The sequence below is a fragment of the Balearica regulorum genome, chromosome 1 (assembly GCF_011004875.1).
Source record: "Balearica regulorum gibbericeps isolate bBalReg1 chromosome 1, bBalReg1.pri, whole genome shotgun sequence".
NCBI classification, from domain to species: domain Eukaryota; kingdom Metazoa; phylum Chordata; class Aves; order Gruiformes; family Gruidae; genus Balearica; species Balearica regulorum.
Genome location: NC_046184.1, coordinates 124,971,790 through 124,994,631, shown reverse-complemented (window position 1 = coordinate 124,994,631; position 22,842 = coordinate 124,971,790). Strand labels below are relative to the sequence as shown.

At 41.2% G+C, this 22,842-nt stretch overlaps 1 protein-coding gene across 3 annotated transcripts in view; it reads left to right on the top strand.

The window, feature by feature from the left end:
* The first annotated feature begins 392 nt into the window (after positions 1 to 392).
* The window catches only part of SYTL5 (synaptotagmin like 5), a 98,526-nt gene continuing 76,076 nt past the window's right edge, over positions 393 to 22,842 (top strand). For all 3 annotated transcript variants that reach the window (XM_075774322.1, XM_075774311.1, XM_075774307.1), the window contains exon 1: positions 393 to 709. The gene's annotated coding sequence lies outside the window, so the exon portion shown is untranslated. The remainder of the gene's footprint in view (positions 710 to 22,842) is intronic.

The following is a 22,842-nucleotide window of genomic DNA, read 5'->3' as shown; positions in this document are numbered from 1 at the left end:
GGGGGCCGCCGTGGGGTACCGCCCGCCGGCCCCCGGGGGCCGGCGGGCGGTACCCCACGGCGGGCCCCCCCCCCTAAGTGGGTAGCCCCGCGTCCCTGTGAGCGAAGGGGGAGCGGGAGGGGCCGCCGAGGTGGTGCCTCCGCCCTGCTCCCCGCAGCGCGGGACGGCGGCGTCCCCGGCTCCCTCCCCATATCACCGGCCCGGCCTCCAGTCAGCCGCTTCCCGCCGGCGAGCGGCGCTGCGGGACGGCGGCGGGAGCTGGCGGGCGGCGCGGTGCTACCGGAGGGCGGTCGCTGGGTGAGCGGCAGCGGGGTTTGCCCAGCAGCAGCAGCAGCAGCCGCCGGAGAGGTACGAGGTGTGGGACGCCCGCGGGGAGGTGGAGGTGACTCCCCTCCTGGCGGGGACGGCTGAGGCGGTGAGCCACCTCCGGGTGGCTTTAGTCCTTCCCGAGCGCGGTGGGAGCTCCTCGGCAGCGGGAGGAGAGCGGTGCTGCGGGAGGGGAAGGGGCGAGGCTGGCTGCCGCAGGGCTGCACCTGCGGGTGTCACTACGAGTCTGCCCGTGCCCTGTGTGTGTGTGTGTGTGAGCGTGGGTCTGTGCGTGCTCCGTGCCTGAGCCGGGAGCGGAGCCCCACGGGAGCGGGACTTCACCTCCGAGCTCCATCGAGCTGCAGAGTTGACATCAGCTGCCTCGGCGGGGATGCTGCTGCTGGTATGTATTTTTCTTTTCCTGCCGAGGTTCTTGCTAAGTCCCTCTTTCTTAACAGCAGCTCGTTTGGGTTTGGTGTTTTTTTTTTTTTTTTTTTCTTTTTTCTCGGAGGGAAGGACTCGATTGAGCGGAGGAGGAAGGAGCCTGCGGCGCGGTCCCGGTGGAAAGCGAGTGCCGCGTCCGGGGCGCCGTGCTGGGCTTGTCCGGCCGAGGGGCTCCGGTAGTCCGGCTCCATCCACCCCCTCCCCCGGAGAGCGGGTGCTTCTGGCCTTAATAACCTGACGGGAGGCGCTTGCGTGTCTGGTTGGGGTTTGCTTTTAATGCTTTCTGTCATACGTTACTATGAAAATTGAAGGTGGTGGATGTTGCCCGCCAGTGATGCCGTTTGTGGTTATTGTTCGGTGGCAGGGATGATAAGGAACGGGTGCTTAATTGTTCTCTTCATCACTGAGTAGGTGAGTGGCTCTGTGGCACTCAGGTGAAAATCAGCTCTCAGTTGTATGCTACCTAAAGTTTCTTTCCAGGTTTTTGCTTTCAAATATACAGTCTACTTATTTTTACTTTTTATTATATGACTATACAAAGAAAGGAGTAAAAGATGGAGACTGAGAGCCACTTACATAAAGTAGTTTGGGTTACTTTGTAGTTACTGAGCGCAGCTAGCCAGCGCACACCGCAGAATATCCAGCGTGGAGTCATATCGCAAGGAATAGTGAGTTAGGGGATTCTGCACCCCAGAGTTAGTGATTTTTGGAAAGCCTTGGGAGGGTTGATGGGCAGTCAGCCGGGGAGTAGCCCTGTACGTGAATCTGAGAAGATAGAGGAGCAGGTGGGAAAACTGCCTATGAGGTGCACAGGTGTTACTGTTTTGCTGTATGCACTTCAGGTGAGAGATTTGTGTGCAAGGTGCAGTCCACTGCAGTATATATAAAACATTGAAAAACCCCTTGCTGTAAAGCCACTCAAAGCATATGTTGTCTTGAGTGGCTCCAAAGGAAAGAAAGAAGTGATTGGATCATTGCCTAGAAGTGTCAAGGTGAGGAATGAGCTCTTTACTCAAGAGAGAAAAGGCTTAACAACATCCAGTGTTGGAAATCTGAAGTTGGACATCCTGAGACTAGACAGAAGGTGCAGTTTTTTAAAATAACAGCACTCATTAGACTAGTAAGTTCATAAAATTTTTCATCATTAAAACCCTTTAAACCAAGGATGCGTTTTTCTAAAGGCAGGTCTATTTTTAACAGGACTTTATATGGGGAAATCTTATGGGCTATATGTAGGGGAGCCTGAAACAGGTGCTCATAGTGAACCCTATTGCCTCTATTAGGCATAGAATCAGGAAAGCTGTGTCACCTCTGAGAGCACCCTCTCCATATACTCTCTCTTTTCTTCAATTTGCTCCCCCAAGTTTCTTGATGTAAAATGGCTTGATAATATCAGTGGTTGGCCCTTGGCTATAGGCATTTCTGTGTATCTCTAATATAAATTATTCCCCAAATGCAATTAGATCCAGGGGTCTCTGTGCTTCTGTTTTGCATCTAAGTGATTATAGTGTGGATCTGGAAGGTGAGAGTTGCGATGAGAGTTGCTGTTCATAGATCTGAGTAAGATTTGACAAATGTGGTTTCTAAGGCTGGAGGTGTGGGTATGATTTTCAGACAATGGCAGTGTGTTTAAACATTTGAAGTTATTTAAAATGTTAACATTTCTAAGCTATCTTCAGCGCTATATTTACCCTTAAGAAATACTTATTAGCGTGTTTTGACTTTTATAGATATCATGGTAGTTGAAATCTTAGGCATTTCTGCATCCCAAAAGAACTTATTCCATCTGAATTTGGGGTTGTAGCTGTAGTTTTTAATAGTGGAAAACCAATAGGTATGAACAATTTTGTTAAACAATTTTCAGTATGATGTTGCAGTCATCTAGTTGTTTGCCCTTCTATAAAACATGTTCTTATTACATAATGTTCTCTCCTCAAAATCTCCTTATCAAGAGAGACAAATTTCATATCTGATGACTAACCGCGGTGTGTTAGTAAGACATTTGGTCTTGTGGGGTGGGAGGGAGGAAGGGAATCCATTTGATAGAGCGATGGCTGAAGACAGCTGCAGTGCAGGATTGCTCTGTGACAGCACTTTGTTTCCTAGTTTTTTTATTGCTATTGCCTTGCCTATGTTTACTGTGCTTTCTAATCAAACTGCGTTCGTACCAGGGATGAGCATGCTGATGTGTTGTCCCAGAGCCTGGAAACTTAGGAAAGCAGAACAGGTAAGAACAGCTGGAAGAGTAGACCTTGAAGAACAGTGTGGGTTTGAGTCCAAGGGTGGTAGGTAGGGGGTATATTTGTGGTAGGCACAGGAAGCTGATCTGTTCATGTTCCTTTTTGGATCTTTAGATTAGTTTTTCTCATCTATATGACCATATATACATACATACAGTGTATACCAATGAACATAACATATACGTACAATATATGCCAAATGAAGCCTCCTTCCTTTTCCGAACAGCATGGCTCTGCTGTAATAAAAGGTCTTTTTAAGCTTGTATCTTAGTCTGTCCCGAGTGTGACCGAGTGGCCCCATTCTCTGTGGCTTTCGATACCCTGAGGCACAGCTTCAGAGTAGAGTCAGTTGCTCAGGAACTGAATTTGTCTGTTGGGTGGTGTGTTTTTGGTTTGGTGTTTTTTTTTTTTTTTTTTTTAATCTTTATCTCAGTCTGCACTGAAATTTTCAGCATAATTCAATTACTGTAATCTGTACCTTTTTATTTTCATTGTAACTTTTCCCTGGGTATGCTTTTTGTATTGCTTAGAAACATAAATGGATATCAGAAATGAAACAAAACTCCATCGTGGTTTGTACTATATTCCACAAATGAGTATTAACAGGAACCTCCTTAAATGAGCATTTTATTTATTTTAAAGGAGTTGCTCTGCATCTTCACTTAATCTAAATATCCCAGAGATACGTTTATGTGGGGCATCCCTAGTTGTTGACATGTAAGTTCTCTTTTCAGTTGCTCTGTCTTGGTTCCAGATCAATTTGTCATAGCTTTTTTTTTCTATTATTTTGTGAGAGATTACCTTTCACCACAGCCATTTCATGTGAGGAAGACTGTGCTTTTAGGAGTGATGGCATTATGCATTGGGATAACTTGTGATCTGAATGCAGCTGAACTTATTAGTGTGTCTCCATTGGGATTCTGGTAACTTTTGGATTAGACTGACACCTTTCGCCTGTACAGCCTAGCAAACTGTGGAAGTAGCAGTATGTCAGCAGATGGGAGGAAAACATGTTCACGGCATGAATGTCTCCAAGTTTCTGTATAATGTATTACAGGAATGGGGGGGATGCAGGAATTGTACACAGCACCAATGCGTTTCCAGGAGTTGAACAGGAGAGTGGAGCTTGAAGGAAATTTTTTTTTTTTATACATATGGTACGGAACTTAGAGGGTATTATCTGAATACTATGGAAGCAAATGTCCATGACCATGGGAACATTGTTTCCAAGGATTCTGCTAGTAGACAGATTTCTGGGAGAAAGCACTGTTTGAAAGCAAGCCATTTGTCATTTGGAGATGATATTTTTCATTTGCAGTTACTACATGGCACAGTTAATCGCTTTTTGAGCAAACTGTGTATGAGTTGAATCTGAGCCTGTCCCCTTGCATTTGGGGGCATTGCGGAACAGTAGAAAAGGTCAGACGTAGGAAGAGACATACTTAGTATCACTTCTAAAACCTCATTCCTTTTCCTGAATCTTTGCACAAAATCCTTAGTGCCTGATGGGTTTGGGAAGAGAAAAATGGAGGAAATGAGGAACTAAATTCCTGTTCTTGCAATATTAAACACGCTTAAGATAATAAATAGGCTAATGATGCCAAGGATGCTGGATGCTTATACACATGTGTGACTTCAGAAGGCTAAGAGAAGCTTAAGTCATACATTCAATTAAATAAAGATCTGGTGTAGGAATTGCCATCCCTTCACTGTCAGCATTAGCGCAGCAATAGTACCAACTGCGTTATGGAGGGTGTTAACACTGACAGGTGAGAATGTGAAATTTGTATTGGGAATGGGAAATCTTCATCTTGTGTAAAGTATTCCAGAAGACTGGAGTATGGTGAAAGTGAGTATTCTTGACACCCGTAGGTTCGAAACATATTTGGGCTTTACACTGGGGATTAATAGTAAAAATTTGTGATTTGGCTGCCTGCAGTGATACATTGCATTGCAGAAGGTGCTGTTTCTAACAGCTTCTTCTACACTAGCTGTTGTTTCTGTAACATTTTTCACAGTTGCCAACTATAAAACAGCTTCTTTGACTTTTGTCCTGCTCTGAAGTTAAAGTACAAGTATATACTTCTCTCCAGAAGTATTTCTATCCCTTTGGTCTATAGATGTATTTTAAGTAGACTAACATGATATAGTAGTGAAATTGTCTATTAACTGTTGACATCTGTATCTAGATTAAAGCCCTCTCCATTTGTTATTGCCAGTGTTAAGTTTTAGAGGGGAAAAAATAATGAAGCCATAGCTAAGTTTTTAATGGGACTATTGTTTTGAACCCTGTCTAGTTTTGAAACCCTTGCTGTCAGAACAATATGGACAAGTCAGATGCAGTCAGGAGAAGAAAAAATTATTAATGCTGCGGAGAACAATGATTTATTAGATAAGACAGAAAACTGATAAGGGAGAAGGCTATACCTCCTTGGTATTTTCTGTTTCTGCTGTGAAATGATTACGGCAGCAAAGAAAGGTGGAGAAGTATGAGTAACCCGTGCAAACACAAGTGTCATCTGGCTGGTGGTGGGGTGAGTAAGGAGTGCCCTGAAGACTAAGGTGTGAGGAATTCTGCTGGTGTATTTGTAAGCCCCGTGCTTTCATTCGTATACATTTGTCTGGCTTTGGCTTTTCTAAGTGCAGAACCAGAATGGAGGCCATTTTAGTGAATTTAACTGCGTGTTCTCCCAGTATTTGGGCTGTCAGCATTTCACACAAGAAATAATATTCCTTTGCATTTCCTGTTTTTCTGAATGTCTTTAGGCAGGGGTTTGGTTTAGTTATGATTGTGAGAATCTTTAAGGGAATTGTTTAAACAGTATCATCCGTGATAAGCTACAGGTCCCTCTTGGTCATACCTTTTCTTAAGTTGGGTTTTTTTTGGTGGGTTGTTTTTTCTTTTTTATAAGACAATCTCTGATTTGGCAGGAATTTGCAGTTTGCTCTGAAATCACTTTGAACCGCAACCTTGCCGAAGACATTTCATTTCTATTGTGGAAGGGAGCAGAAACATGTCAAAATGATTTGTGGGACACGAGTTTTGAAAGTGCACATTCTCAATAATTAATGTAACATTGTTTATATCAGAATTGAAATTATGAGCTCACTTCTGCTTAATTTTGTGCAAACCTTTCAATGTTAGTTTGCCACACCATGTTTCCAAATATGAAAAGACTGTGTTTGGAAGTAAAAGCAATTAAGCATTCAACTTTACGCTTGACAGAAGATGTGAACCATTGATACCTGCAAAAGCCTTCTCACTAATTTAGTGAGGTTAATGCTGATGATTGCTACAGGTGTTTCTAATGTCATTTTTCAGAGCGAAGTTGAGTTTTGAGGAAAACAAGAGAAACGTTCAAAACGATTTGTGTTCATCATCCACATCCTTCAGCTTCCAGTGAGATTGCAGATGGTTTTAATTGACCACCTACAAAGGCCATTGTAGATGGTCATCTATGGTGGTCTGGCCAGAATCCTGCTTCTGCTTTGGACGGTGTTCCAGTAGCAGCGTATCCCTTGTGTGAGGAAAGAAAACTCAGTCACAATCTACCTCCCTGCATGAACCAAGGATGCACAACATCCTTGTAAAACTTGTAAATTGGTCACAAGGTACTGTTTTTAAGTTCATCACTTTTCAAAGCAGAGTTAAGCCTCGGACATATTTAGAAATACTCTACATATTTGGTGCTTTTACACTCAAGAGTAAGACCTCCAGTCATTTCGTTACATCAGGTGAAGATGCAGTGATGGTGGGCAGAGAACACGCAGGGGTCTATTGCATGCCACCAGGTTGCTGAATCATGTCCCTTTCACCTGGAAGGGAGGAGAGCACAAGCATGAGAGGCGTCACGACGCTTAAACTCTAACGTTGAGCTTCTGTGTGTCTTTTACTGCAGTCTGTATAGTATGAAAGCTGTAGCTTTACTCAAGAAGAATGTATATGTTCATATACATAGAAAACTCAAGTTAATTCGCAACCAGAATTTTTTGTTAGATAACTACGCAAATGTCTTCAGACTGTTATGCCTGAGGACAGCAATGAAGTAATACTCAGTTATTAGTGCATAAATTATGTGAGAGAAGGCTGAAAGCTTTCTTTTCATTACTGCAAATATTCTTGAGCCTTGTTATCTTTCCACTTTTTTTTTCTTTTTGTTTTGGGGAGGAAAATCAAAAGACCTGTAAATCATAAAGGATAAAATACATAGCAAGACCTTTTTTCAGTATTGTAAGCAGATATTTGAACAACATTTTGGGAAGGAAAGCACTAAAATTATATATATGAGGTCTTAAAAGTGTGTTATGTTTGCGTTCCTGGGGATAGATAATTTTGGCATCCTTTTTGGGGGATTATAAGGTGTTTTCCTTTACTGTAATACTAACATGCATACCCAAATAGCAGTTTTTAAGCAAAGGAGTAGCAGCAGCAGGATTGTGCAATATCATGTCTCAAGGGGAGGGAGACAATAAGCAGGAGGCCAGTGACAACAGTCTGTGTTTTGTGGTGTAGAAAAAAATTTCTTTTTGCCTCCCAGTGGGTTTCTCTGTTTAGTTCTGAAGGACCTAGTATACTTAAGCAGCTCGTGGTTCATTTTAGCAGAGATAGAAACTTGCTCTTTTGAAAGAATATCTTAAAATACCAGTGGAAAATACCTCTAATATTAAAGTGTACTCCCTGTAGCATGATATTCTCTGTTTACCCGTGAATATGGGAAGTGTAAAAAGAAAATGGGCCAAGTGCATTGCTCCCTAAAAATAAGGAGAATGTCTCAGTTGGTCAGAGTCAGCATTCAAGCAAATGTATCTGAATTAGCCAGATGCCAATTACGTTTGCATTATAAAATTTCTGCATCCTTAAATTAAGGGACTCCATGACCAGATTCTTTGCACTGACTATTAATACATTACAACTTTTCTGTTATTATTTAAGGAATCCCACAGTGTTGATCCACCTGACTTATTACTGCTGCATCTCTGGTTAATACCTGCTGGAGTTTGAGGATGTTGATTCATAAATATACACAGCATAGTACAGCATAATTTTGGTTTTCTGCCTGTGGGTTTTGTTGCACTGCAATAGTATGATCTTCAGGAGTAGAGGCTGACTTCCCCAACTATGTTTTGAAACCATATCATGTAGAGAAACATAAATGGAAGATCAGCATGAGACAATGTATAGAAACAGTTGAGCAGTAATAATCATGGCAGTGCCGTAATGAAATGCTGTGCAGTACTTGAGATGTCCAGGATTCTCTGGAAAGAAATAAAAATTTTACCAATTACGCTTTTTGGTGGACTTTGGCTGAAAAGGTGTCTTGTGATTCTAGCAGAAGAAGAGTATGGTTTAATGTGCTCAGGGACTGTGCTGGTTTATTGCAACCCCCTGGCTACCTGAGACTTTTTTTTTCTCTCTAATAATTTTAACAAAACGTTGTATTAAAGTATTGAGTTTGGGGAAAACTAAGAATGCAGCTGAAGCAAACTGAAGTCAACCCAACCGAACAATATAACAACAATTCTTTTTTTCTTCAGCAGAGCCATATCAGTTTGTATCACAGGAGGAGCTGGATCCCTAAGTTTAAAGCAGTTTAAACTGGTCTCTGTTCTCATGAAGAATTTTGTCTGGCACAATGGATGGGGGAATCCTTTTAGTGTCCTTCCAGGCACAAATTTAAATGGTTAATTCCCTCACACGCATGGGTGCTCGCTCATATGTGTACATGTCTGGAAATCTGCTGGAGGCTGATAGCAGAACTGGAGGCTGGTAGTTCTCAATTTTCTATGAAAAATCATGTGAACTTGAGATATGCACATATTCATAGGGGCAGATTCTAATGACAAGCTTGAAAGTCAAAGTAGCCTTTCTGAGGTTTGTGGTAGTACAGTATTGGAACAAAAATTACCAATTAAAACCATTAAAAATGGGTTTGAGTAGGTTTCTAGGGTGGGTTTGAACAGAATGATTGTTGCAGTCATGATGACTACAACCCAAAGAAAATAATTGCCTCAAGCTCTAGCAAAACCAGATAATTTTCCACAGCTCTAATTATTTCATTTTGAGAGTTCCTTATCCAACCCCCGGTCCAATAGTTCTTCACTCTTCTATTCCAGTAGAGCACTAAGGACAGAGTGACTACTTCACCAAAATACTTACACCTTCCCCACGCTAAAAGACAGCAGGTATATATGTGTCTGGAGACTTCATGGGGGGCAGGGGGTGGGGGGGAACAGGAAAAAAAAAAAAATCTGTGACACCACCCCCCCCCACCCCCCCAAAAAAAAAAGCGCAACATGTTACACACTTACTGAAGGAGAGCAGTCAGCCAAGCTGAAAACAGCAGCAGAGTATTTAGGACTTACAACCATTAACCATGATATTTTGCAATGACATTTCATGACCCATGCTAGTGCAGTTTTTCATGTTCTCTGAGAGCAAAGCATAAAAACATTCATGTTAGGTCAGAAAAAATGTCTAGAGAGGTTGGCTTTTCTGGCTATGAAAGAGAATAAGGAATGGGGCAAATACCAAATAAAACCTTCATTTTCCTCCCTACAATTCTCCATAACTCCCTATCAAAGTGGAACCAGTGCCCTTATGCTTCCTCAGTTAAATTTGTATCTGGACTATTGCAGTTAATAGACCTGACAGAAGTCGTAAAGCAAGTTTTCTAAATTATGTGAAACCTCCTGAATGGAGTTGTTTCTTTATTGATACCCCAGGGTATTAGTCTTAGCTTTCAGTGCCTTTCTCTCTCAATCTAGCCATTTAATTAACTTTTAAACTATTTACAGTATTGACTTAGACAAGAAAGTCATCAAATGAATTATTTGTTTTGGAGTGTAGTGTTCCTTCTTTTTGCTAAGCAAATAGTTTCAGCTGTCCCATTTCATTGCTTAAGAGATGAGACAGATGTTTATGGAAATGTCTTGAAAGACCCTCCCTTCTGATGATGGTGAGAACAGATGGAATTAGTTGATGTGGATGTATTATAAGTAGCATAACCAGCAATTCTTATAGATCAGGTTGTCCAGAATGTGTCGCATGTAGGTGTTTTTTGGTTTGGGTTTTTAACTTTCCTTCCCATTCCCCCAAAATCATCCCAAATTTCACCCTTGGAAAATTTCTGTCATCATGTATTTGGTGCCTCTAGCAAGTCTTTATCAAATTTGTATGAGCTACACCTTCTTCCAGAAGATTAAAATGTGGTTTTGACCAGATTGATTTTAACAGCGTCTGCAAAAAGATATTCCGTGCAGAAAATGCTCCTTGTAGGACAGGGACTTCAAACTTAAACAGGACAACTTGTATATGAACTTGTGAAAATGGAAATTGTTACACCTATGACAAAGTAAGAGCAATATGGTGGGGTTTTTCGCTTGCTCTTTTGAGATACTTTAGCTAAAATGTGTCCCAAAACCTCACATGAGTACCATGGAAAACTTCATCTCTGATAGATAATTTGGCAAAGTTGTTAGGTAAATGGCCTTTTATAAAGAAAAAAAAAGTTAGTCGTTAATGGAGAGGATTCATGGCCCACCTAATGTTATATGCAAACCAAAAAAGAGGGGACCCTATTTGCTGCAGAAAATAAAACACTAACAATTTGACGTAATGTGTGCATTTTAGCAAAATGTCTGGTATACCCATAATATCAGAAAGCCTCATGATCCTTGATATATTTTTTTCCTTGATACAACCTCTTGAGTCAAGAAAAGGGGTTCTCCCTGTGTAGGCTGGGAGCTGAAGTACAGAGAAGCTAAGAGATTTGCTGTGGTTCACAGGCAGTGAAAACAGTTTCTTCTTAGAAGCAGCCTGCTGTTCCTCTCGGAGGATTATCGCTTTTCCTATTTTTACGTGGTGACAGGGATTCTTATGAGCAGTGGTGAAATGATGATTTACATGACATCGTGTCACAGAACAAAAGCATTTAAGAAACTTCCCAAGAATTTGGGGGATTTATAATAATTTATATGGAAATTACTTGTATAGATGGTACTTTTGTTTTAGAAATTTCTATAATAAATTACTGAGGAGACACAATCTGATTGAAGAATTAGAGAACCAAATAATATTAAACCTGTCTTGCCTTTAAATGTATTGTAGTAAGCTTTGCCTGCTACCGCAGGAGAAGAGAATATTTGAAAAGCTGATGAAAATTTTGGAGAGCTCAATACAAGCAAGATGTCAGAGCAGGTAAATTGATGGATGGATTTGGAGAATAGTTTCATGTGATGTTACAGACATAAACGCGCGTAAGATGGGTATTATGTATTCCCCAGCATTCTGGTGAACTTAATCTGAGTTTTACCCAATTCTGCAGCAGCTGAAGTAAGGTGTGTCTAGCTGAGTAAGCTGTGTCTACCAATTAAGTGGTCACTTAATCCTGATTTCTCATCTACTTCTCCAGGCTGGAGAGTGTGTTCCAGTATCTAAAAGCATTCTGATACTTCTGTTCCCTTTGTCTCCATGATAGGTTGTGAGTAATCTTCTTGCCAGGTGGTTTTTAAAAGCAGTAAGGCCTACACTCAATACATATAGGAACAGCGGATTCATTATTGAACCAATTTTAGCCCACACCTAGAGACCTGGGAATCTAACTGTGCCTCTCCCAATTTGCCTTCATGGGTAGGACTTTGCTGTTTGCAAACATTTGGATTGTGTATAAAAAGTTAAGCTTTTATTATTATTATTTACACACAATATTTTTCAGTATCCTGGCTTACTCCCTTCGCAAACAACGAGGAGAACATCCCACGGGTGAGATCATCTCCCATCTAGCCCCCGAGTGATTAGCTAGAGACAGCTTCTCCTTAGTCTGATTGCGGTCTCAGGGAGATGCTTAACTTGCAGTCTGGCCCAGTGAAACGAATCAGAGTTTGCTCACATGTGGGCAAGGTGTCCTTGGCCTGGGCCATCTTCAAACCTCTGCTTTCTCTTCTGATGTTCAGGCTTGTGTCTGTCGTCACGGGAACGTGTACCTCTGTGTTGAGCTGTGGGATGGATGCGTCCCATGCACATCAGGTCATTTGAAAGGATTGGATCTGTGCGAGGAAACTCACCTGGGGATTGGGCTTCCTAGTGGGTTATGACCAGGAGAGATGCTGAGTTGCAGTGTAGCACAATAGATTTTTATCCTTCCCTATCATCTCATCTGCCAAGGGTGTGATGAGCTGACCAGGGTCGTTTGTTCATGCAAGCTCACAAAATGAGGGGAAAGCATTTGCATTGCTGTGAAGGAGATGTAACAATAAGGGAGCCTAAGATGGTTATATTTTTTATATATATATATACACACACACTATATATAGTATAATTAAATTTCAAGCATATCTGTTTATTAGTTTACCAAATCTACTGGGTAACGTAGTCAAAATATATCGAAGTTAGTTTATCATGTCTTGGTCATAAAATTCAATGATCTGAAGATCGGTCGTCTTCATAGGAAAGTACATTTCAACCTGCACCCCTTTTCTCCTCCCCCTGCTATGCACCAAAGAAAGTGCCCAAGCTCTAATTTAATTCAAGGAAAACTTCAACTTTTGTTGTTGTTGTTGAACCGAGTTGTGTTCCCTGCTTGAACGCCACATGTTTCCTTATGGCAGGAAACCTTACTGAGGATGTTATATGCAAACAGCTCTGCATCCTGTGGTCTCTCTGCAGCTGTTTGAGTTCATACTGTGTTTGACCTATGGATTGGCATAACTGCGCTGCAGAGCTGCGCGATCAAACAGGCTGCTGAACAATACTGAAATCAATTAGAAAGTCCTTCCATCTGCCGTTCTGTATTGTTTTGAAATGTACGGTGCTTCCATTTTTAAGAGACTATTCAGTAGTGCTACAGGTAGTTTATTTATAATAGATTTAAGAGGTGAAGGAGTGAAGGGAGGAAGGCAGGCCGGGAATCTAAATATATTTCCTAAAAAGTAACTTAGAGTTTCTAGGACTCATCCTTTAAGAGGGGAAGAAACTGCCCTTTCTAATGGTGGTCTAATCTACTATGTCAGTGGAATCTAGCTTGTTTTCTTCTTTTTTTTTTTAGTAATGGATTAAAGTCCTAACGACAATGCTGTCTTCAGATATTATTTTTAACAAGTATTTAGTGCTGATTTACCCCTACAGAGAGAGCGTAGGCTGATAAAAGGGATCAGGCTAGCCTCTGTTGTTGTTGGGGTTGGTCTGTAGTATTTTGGGTTACATCTGAAGCAGTTGAGAAGTAAAATGTTCAATAATTTGTTACTCAGTATGGCCCCCTCAGATTGGAGAATATTTTATCATTTTGATAGGCTTTTAATAGCCTGAGGCGTGTGCTTTATGAGGCTATGCTTTTCATTCAGTCGATCATGTGTGGCAAAGACAAAGCTATGTCATTTAAGTTGTTAGCTTCTGCTTATATTTTCTGCTTTCAAACAAGTTTGCAACTGTAATGTATGTTATTAGCTGGATTTTACTGCTTCATCTTGTGAATGTTATTAGGGTTGTGTTATGCACTCTAATGTTTTGTTTTGGTTTTGCATCATTTTAAAAAGCTTATATAAAAAAAAAGCTTATAGAAATATGTATTCCTTAATTTCTTCCAAGAAGATGTCATCTCACAGCTGGAAAGGCAATTTAGCTTCTGGGACTGATTTTCTTACTGTCTCTCGCTATCCTTTTGTTGGAAATTATTAGCTTTACAATAGTACTGCTGCTGTTAAACAGATGTTGCAGAGAATAGTTTCAGATTTCCAGTTGATTTCAGATGGTCTGTTGAATTTGAATATAGAAACATAATCATGTTGCTTATAACTGGTTTTCCAGTTTAGTTTACCTGTGTCATTATCACTTCATATTAAATAGAATTATTGCTCTATAGTTCTGCAATGCTGTGTGTGTGTATTAAAAGTAATGGAAAAATGTGTGGTGTGGTTGCCATAAAAAAGATATTTTGTGGCTTTGGGGGGGGCATAGCAAACTCTTTGCAAGGAAAGAGGAGAATGAGTGAAGGGTTCTTGTTCTCTGTAACAAGGTGAAGTATTTTATACTTCAGGGCCTGACACTCAAAGATGCTGGGAGTCCATAAGTTTCTTTAAAATTGTATGGGATTATGGATGCTCAATATACTTGAAAAATCAGTCTGTCTGTAGCTGGAGTGTCCAGACATCAAGATACATTAAATTACCAAACTGTTTCCCTTCCTGTCCTGTCATTACTTCAAAGGATTTTGCTTTTCTATCTAAAACTTAAAATAATACATCAAAAATACTGCATAGATCAGTGTTTGTAAGGTACTTCGATACACGTGTGTAAGTATGGTAGAAAAAGTTGAGTCTTCTATTAGTTCTGTACTCAGGAGTGAGAAAATGTGCCACAAATGAGGCGTGGGCTATATGCCCAATAGTGAAACTAGGAAGAAATTTTGAGCAGCTGCCATGCCATTATCTTTCCTGTGTCTTGAATGGAACAGGAGTCGTGTGGAAAATAACATTTGTGGCTGTGTATTTTTAAAACTTTCTCATATTGCCAAGTGAGCAGAATAAAAATGTATGTGTTTTTAAGGTGTTGAACAGTTGGAAGCCTGATGTAGTACCAAAGGCTGTGCCTAAGACTTTCATGGCTTAGGGTTTTTGTTGGTTGGTTGGTTGGATTTTTTTTGTTTGTTTCTTGAAGAACTCCAGGTATAGCAGTCACAATATAGCAACAATTGCCTAGAGGGCTTTGTGTGCTCACACAAGCTTAATTGCTGAGGGTTGGAATAGTGCTGATATTCGCAAGCAGTAGGGGCAGGGTTTATTATAGATCATTAACTTGGGATGATCAGAAAGTGTTTTTGTCAAGACCTTTTTTTGTTTGCATTTATTTACTCTGGTTTCTGGAAACATTACTCTAGGGGCTTTAAAGAAAAGAAAAAAAGATGTGTGTTTGAGCATGCTGATTTGCAATAACGATAAAGGAAAGAATAAAGACATAAATAGAGTGAAAACCATACCCTTTTTTAAAATTGAGGCTGCTCATTATTCTTCTCGTAAAAGAACAACCTTCCAATCCTGACAGGTTCTTCCTCTGCAGTCTCTGATGGGACCCAAATGGTTATAATCAGTACCCAATAGTCTACACATGGAAATGTGGGGCAGTATTTGCTGGTGAGTGGTGTTTCAATACCAATGGAATGCAAAGATCACTTGATCTAATATTGGAATAAGTCACAGAAAAATGTATGTCCTTTTTTCTTTCCCAGACATCTGCGTTTATCATGAAGGGAGGCATTTTTTCCCAGATTTTTGTGGAAGATAAGCTAGTCTGCCCTGGTCAAGGTGCATGCATGAGTCCTTTTGAGGGTGCCTGTTAGGCTGACGAGCATGAGCTGTGTGCGACAACAAGCTGATATGCTAATAAATGTGGGGAAAATAACAAAACCTACCCCAAATCTCTGCGTGAGTCAGTGATCGAATAGATAAATATTATTAACCTTTCAATAGTCCCAAGCTAAAACTGTCCTTATCTCTCCTACATACTCCCTGAGGGCATCTATTAAACTTTAGTTGCTGCACATGATGTGTAAGGAGAAATGCTCTACTGTGAAATGTGGGTATCCAGCATCTGATCACTGGAAAAAATGTAACTCTATTCAGAGTGATAAATTATTAACCAGGCTTCCATAAATGTATCCTTAACTTCTAAAACCTCTATTGGTAAATGAAGAACTTGGCTTTACGGATCAGGTTGTGATGGGCTGATTGCTGTAGGTTAGCAAGAGGCAGTAGCGAGAGATTACTGTTAGCAACTCCTGCCTCTGTCCCCATCGCCTTGGAGAGCATGTGCTCTGCAGGCAAGGACATGGAGCCACCATTCTTTCCATGCTGGTGGACTTTGGCTGCCTACTCTGTGTGTACTGGACCATATTGGAGATGACTTGTTCCCCTCTGAAAGATCTTTCGTAGATTTCCTACTGGAAGCGTGCATCAACTATACTTTCAATCTCAAACCCAGACCAGTGAGTAGTTTGACCCTCTCATAATGATACATTTTGGTATTGTTTCAAGTGGCATAAGCTGTCTGTATTGCAAATGTGATCAAAAGGTCAAAACGCTTGCTATGCAGATTGCTGGAGTAAATCTTGGCCAAAAGGAGGCAGAAAGCTGCTATAGAAAGGTCAGGTTATGATTAATATCCTGTGAGCACAGCTCTGCACAGTCTTTCTCCCAAATAACTTCTCTTTTGCCATTTCACCTAAAAACTAGTGTGCCAGTAATACGGTGCCTGTACCCACCACCTGTTCTTCCAAAAAGCTTGGAAGAGTAGCTCTAGGACAGGTAGCAACTCTGGAAGCTCACCTCTAGGTTCCTGAACTTTTTTGCCACTGGAATTACGTATCTAGCTGGAAAGAGAGAGAGGTTTAAATGATGGTGACAAATAGAATGTGAAGCGAAGAGAAATGATTAAGGGTTTGTGTCAGAGTAGGAGCTGCTTCTTGAGGGCTTTTGTGTCCTCCTGCTGTTTGTACAGCACCCACTAGGATTATATTATGGAATTACTTTGACAGGTCGTGGCCAAAGGATAGATGAGGCAGCTTGTGATCCTTTTCTTATAGTTAGCAGAAAGTATCATAGTAAAGTATATGTTAGGAAGCCTTTACTTTTGAAAAATTCATATTGCTAACAAAGACCGGTCAAGGCCCCAGGTCTCAAGGTATTTCTGCAATGGAAATCTGTATCTTCTGTCATGTCCTATAAAGCCATTTTTAGCAGTTAGATCTGGTTCCCTCTAGTTTGGAGCACTTCCCACGCAGTGATCTGTTGTGCAGCTCTGAACTTCGCTGCTCCAGCCCTGTGTCTGGCTGCTGCTTGGTAGCCGCTGTGGAAGACCATGCTGATCAATCTCTGCTGTTGCTTTTTGTGCCGACTAGACTGAAGCCAGACAGTCTGTTCAGCACTGGCAACTTGAGCTGCATGTCCTTTTCTCGGGAGAGATACAACTGAGGCACTGGATAGGCTATGCTGAGAGGGCAAAGAGTTTTAAAATAGCAAAGAAAACCATCCCAGATGTTTCATTTGTTTGATGACCAGTATTTTTTGAGGAATCCATTGCTTTTCCTTGCTTGTCATACAGTATATGAAGAAGGATGCCCATCCTGTGTATGCTGCTGTCAGGCAGTCTATATAAGCTTTTGCTGAAGTTGCTCATTGGATTCATTGGGGTCATAGAAGATCAGACAGCAGCGTGCAGTTCTTTTCTTACTGATCTAAGCTCTGGTCCTCAGTCACAGCTGATATGCATGGCTGCTCCCCACAGACCTTGTGCTATTTCTTTGAGCTGTGTTGGATCAACATTTATGTTACAAATCTCACCTTGGGAAGCAGAGGGAAGCCTCCACGCATTCCACTACCTCCGCTGCCCCGCTGAAAGTGATCCTCAGGACTCCAATAGCTGATGCACAACCCAGCGTTCAGACAGAAAGCAGTGTAACCTGTGAAAGTGAGATTACTTTTTCTAACTAGATTTTTGTGGGGGTTTTGCCTGCCAGCCACAGGATTTTTGGAAACTGACATGCTTACGAATGCAGACTTCCCAGCCATGCTCATTTTGAGGCAGACACACTGAGACAACATACTGATGCATTTCATGGCAAGATCTAAGCAACCTGTTAGCTTTATTTGCCGTTTGTAGAGTAAAACATTGTAGCATTGTATTTAATGAAAAACAAAACATGGTAATGCTCCAAGCTCATCCTACTTTGTGATTAAGCTGTTTATATCCTCTGGTAGGTTTCTGGACAAGTGTCCTTGTGAACAGCTCATTTTATACTGGAAATGAGAAGCAGGATGCATTTGCTCATGTGTTTTGTATGCCTGCATTTGAGGTAGTCATGCTGCATGCATCCCCTTCACAGTCAGTGGAGAGAAATGGATGCTACTAGACAAAGATTCCTCTGACCTTTTTAAAATCTTCTCATGAACATGAGGTGAGTCATGCCCTAGAAATGCGTGTTTCTCTGTTGCTTATAGAGTGGGGCTGGGATGAATAGGTCAGAATAAATAAGAGAGAATAGACTCATAGGATGGTTTCAATTGGAAGGGACTTTAAAGATCATCTAGTCCATCCACACCCCCACCTTGGGCAGATGAATCTCCTAAAGATTTTTCACACCTCTATAGAGATAAGTCATGTAATGTATGAGTATATATCTTTGGTGTGCGTGAAAACAAACATTTCGTTAAAACCTGAATCAAATCTATTTGCAAAATCAAACAGAAAGGTGTTGTCATGCGTAGTGGATCATGAGTGTTACTACACCATACTGTCGTTGCAGAAAGGCAAACAAGTACTTAGCATCTAACAGGCTGAAATAACGGAGGACTGGGTTTTTCACCTCCTACACACACACACGGCACACGCGCATTTCCTTATTCAAAGCTCTTGCACGTGACGTCCTCTGGGTTTGGGGAGAAGGGAACCCCAGGGGTTTCATTGGCTTGGTGGATGCTTTTCCAAATTGGCTGTTCTTCTAAATGCTATTTCCCTTTTCTCTGACTCTGCAGCCTGGCTGCAGTTCCTCAGTAATCTTCCTGTGGCCCTTTTGCAAAGCTCAGAGAACATTTCATTTTTCTTCCTTCAAGTCAATGACAGAATTTTATCAAGTGGACTAAACCTCAGGTTGATAGTCATGAGTTTTTCTGCAAAATGAAATGTTTGATAAAGTTAAGGCACCTTCTTTGGAGTACTTGGAATTCAGGAAATTAGTAAAAACATTTGAACTTGAAAAATTAGAAACAAGATTCTATTGAAATTTTTGAAGAATCCTCATTCATTTCTGGATGAGGACCTTCTGTTGGGGGAAAAAACCCACATGAACCTACTGATATTTCAGTCAATCACTTGCTGCAGCTAAAATGAACAGATACTTTTTTTGTGAGAACATCTTGTTAAGTAATCAAAATAATCCTTTTGTTTTACCATGCATTTTGTACTTCATGTCAGATGAAGCTTCCTGTACTAGTGCTGCAGCAGAGACTACTGCCCCAGGAATCTCGCGCACAGTAACATCTGATGGCCACTGCCCTGAGCAGCCTCAAGTCCCAGTGAACAGGAGAGAGGGCATTTAAACAGGATGGAGACAGGTCATGACTAGACCATGGAGCAGCAGCCATTGACCAGTAATAGAGATGATAGTAGCTTTCAGGTTTCCTAGTTCATTCCTGTCCCATGCAACCTGGTGTCAAACACAATCATGTTATAGCATAATACATATTAATTGAACTTCTGAACTCACTGTGATAGTTGTAGGGATGTACTGTAAGAGATGCTAGCTGTTAGAAAGAAGGATTAGGAGACTTGCTGGCATTGTACTTGCTTTCTAAGGGAACTCAATATCAAGAAGTGATTTCTTGCTCCCAAACGCCATGCCTATTTTAATATGGTGAAAGGGTGTGTCATGGTTTAACCCAGCCAGCAGCTAAAACAACCACACAACTGTTTGCTCATTCCCCCTTTCCCTGATTCTGGGGGAGAGAATCAAAAAAAAGAGAAAGGTAGAACTCGTGGGTTGAGATACGGACAGTTTAATGGGACAGAAAAGGAAGAGAACAATTATGATAAAAGAATATACAAAATGAGTGATAAACAGCACAATTCCTCACCATCTGGAGCCAATGCTCAGCTAGTTCCTGAGCCGCACCACCTCCTGGCCCACCCCCCAGTTATATACGGAACATGACGTCATATGGTATGGAATATCCCTTTGGCCACTTGGGGTCAGCTGTCCTGGCTGTGCCCCCTCCCAGCTTCTTGGGTGCCCCCCGCCTTCTCATTGGCAGGACAGTAGGAGAAGTGGAAAAGTCCTGGACTGCTTGGCAACACCTAAAATATTGGTATGTTATCAATATTATTCTCATCCTAAATCTAAAACACAGCACTATACCAGCTGCTAGGAAGAAAATTTAACTCTATCCCTGCTGAAACCAGGACAGGGTGCTACAAATTTTAAAAAGTAAACAGTGGATAAACTTTCTTCAACTTGTCTTAGTTAAATTTCATAACTATGAGTCTTGATTAAATTTATAATTTATGCAGCTATCAAGCAAAACATATGTAAGGTGCGTGTTAGAACTTGGTTTACAAATATGCATAAGTATGTTCTGTTCTAGACCTCAGTTCACTGCTTTTCATTCCACTTCATCACAGAAAGTATAGAGACACAGGGAATAACTTAAATGTATTAAGGTAGAGTTCAGTACTGAATGAATACTGCCTTCATATATGCTGTGACTAAGCAATAAGATTGAGACGACTCAAGCCCTAAGTCATATTTTCATGGGTGATTTAACATTGCACAGATTTTTTTGCTTAACAATAGCAAAAATATTTTTCCTTCCTTCATTCTTTGTTTCAGATCTGCTTGGTTTGTTTAATTTTGCAAGCTGACACATTGAACTTTATTTCCATTCTTACCCTGGGAGGTATCATCTTTTCTGGTTAAATGCTCAGCCAGGAAAGTGAACCATGTTTACACAACGATGAGCGAAACAAAAGAAAAAGGTTGCCACCCTGTTGTGTCATTCTTCCCATCCTTTGCCTCTTGCTTGTGAGTATATTAGCCAAAGCAGTGCAATATAGAGAAGATTATTAAATAGTTGTTTATTCCAAAGCATAACCTAAGGGGTTAAATTATCTCATTTAATTGTTTTGTAGGATCTCTTGGGAGCGTGGGATTGTGTTCACAAGCGAATGCTGTCTGATGTACTCTCTACCTCTGCTCTGTTCTGCAGTTGCTCCCCTGCCCCCCTGCATGCTGCCTTCTCCAAGTGTAGCGCGCTTGAAAAGTAGCACAAGCTTGTTGAGGCAGCAACCAAGCGTTGAACTCTGTAGAGAGTTTTCACTGGGCAGTTGTGTTCCCCGTTGCATGCAGTGCATAACCTGACCATTTGGGGAGCTAGATAAGCCTGAAGTTCTACAGCAATGAAATGGAAAACATAGTTTTTATTTTTTTAAAATGTTTTTTCATGTTACTTGAAGATTTTTTTTTTTTAATAAGGGCTGAAAAACAAGCAGAGACAGACCTGTAGTAGGAGCATGATTTAATAATGAATGCTTAGACCGACAGTGCTGATCTTAGTCTTAGCTCTCTTAGTATACAAGTCAGATGTCTTGATTTACTGCTTTCTTGCACAGTAAGGTGGAATACTTCGTAGACTTAATGAGCTTTAACATTATTGCCTTAGTCTGTAAACACTTATGATTTTCGTTTTGAAATGTTATTACACCTGTGCTAAGGAACTAGATATAGCTTGAAGGCATCGACTGTGGTTGGAGAGAGATCTGCAGTCCTATAGGTATATGACAGCTTTGCCAAGATATTACCAGAAAGCTGGAATTATGCCTGACGTAAAAAAAAAAAACCTGCTTCTGAATCCATTGTTTTTGTTTGATTAATGAATAGAAGTCCTGATTACTACAAAGCCAAACATGCTTATACTACACGACTTACAGGCTTACACTGATAAAAATCAGTTTCAGCTTTTCTCTCAGCTTGTATTCATTCTAGTGCACTGATACAAATTTGTTTGATGGTATTCTGTGTTTTTAATGTCACTTCAAACAATGTTGCTGTCACTCGTATGTGACCCTTTCTTTAATGCAATGTATGACTTGCCAGTTCAGAAATCTTCCAGTTCTTATACCTAAAGATCTCTGAACTTTGTTCTTAGTTGAAGAATCTTCTGACTATTTTCATTGTCATACTAACTAGAGCTCTCATTCTGTCTAATCCGTGTGCCGTTAACTGAGATCACATTCAACAAATTTGGTTTGGTTTTCTTCCCACTTGACTTCAGTGTCTTGAGTAGCTCTTCCATACCTTGCAAATTTATTGATTTTGCGTAACAAGCATTTCCTGGTGCTTCAGTACCTGCTGGCATTTAGTTTGCTTACCTGGGCGTGTGCACTCTGCAAACACTTTGTTGAGAAGCGTAGCTGGTTTTTCTTGCTCCTGCCTGTGGCATTCCACAAATGGTATGCTTTAGTTAAAACAGGAAGAGAGACGAGTTGGCCGTTACACTCTCAACATGGTAAGCTTTACGTTTGTTAAGAGTTCTTGAAGTGACAAGAACCTTTTTATGTCTTTCTGCCATTCTGTTAGACTTAATGGTGGCAGTTTTTCCCTGCCTTCCCCATCATAGGCTTGTATACAGCCGTGGGCCTCGGAAAAGATAAAGGATAACTGTGAACATAGACCATATTTTGGTGCCTACCTAGTGATGGCATCATAGTTTTGAATTTTATTTCAGATCCCCATGTGAATGAATTCAGGTTACGTAGTACTGGTGTGTTTTAAGCAGGACGTATATGAAATGTGCCTTTTCTCGTTTGAGCGTCAAAGCCGGGCGTACGGGATCCAGATTCAGCACGCTGTGATACGTAGTGCCAGTGTTGAGCTTGGAGGTGGGAACTGTGGCCTCCTGAAGCGTGTGTCAGAGGCAGCAGTGCCATCAATTCTGCTCCTGCTGAGTTTCAAACTTGGCTGTTGTGCCTCGTGCAGCTTTGGTTTGGGCAGTGGTTGGCACCTTTTTGAGAGACGATACATCTCAGCTTCTCATGTGACAAAAGTCAATTACAGTCCACCATGCCATGCTGTGTTTGGCCACTGCTGGGAGGAATTTCTTTACCAGTATGGATTTACTGTTTGTGCCTGTCACAGATATACCCATGCTAGTAAATATGTGTAGTGCAGACCACATTTCTCTGCTGGCAAAGAATTCCCACCAGCAGTAGGTGAAGGCTCTGTCACTCAAGCAACACGAGGTGATGCTCTGGTTCCCGTACCACTGTAGCGCATGTGGAAAATGCTGCCGCTGAGTCACTAAATCGTTCCATGTA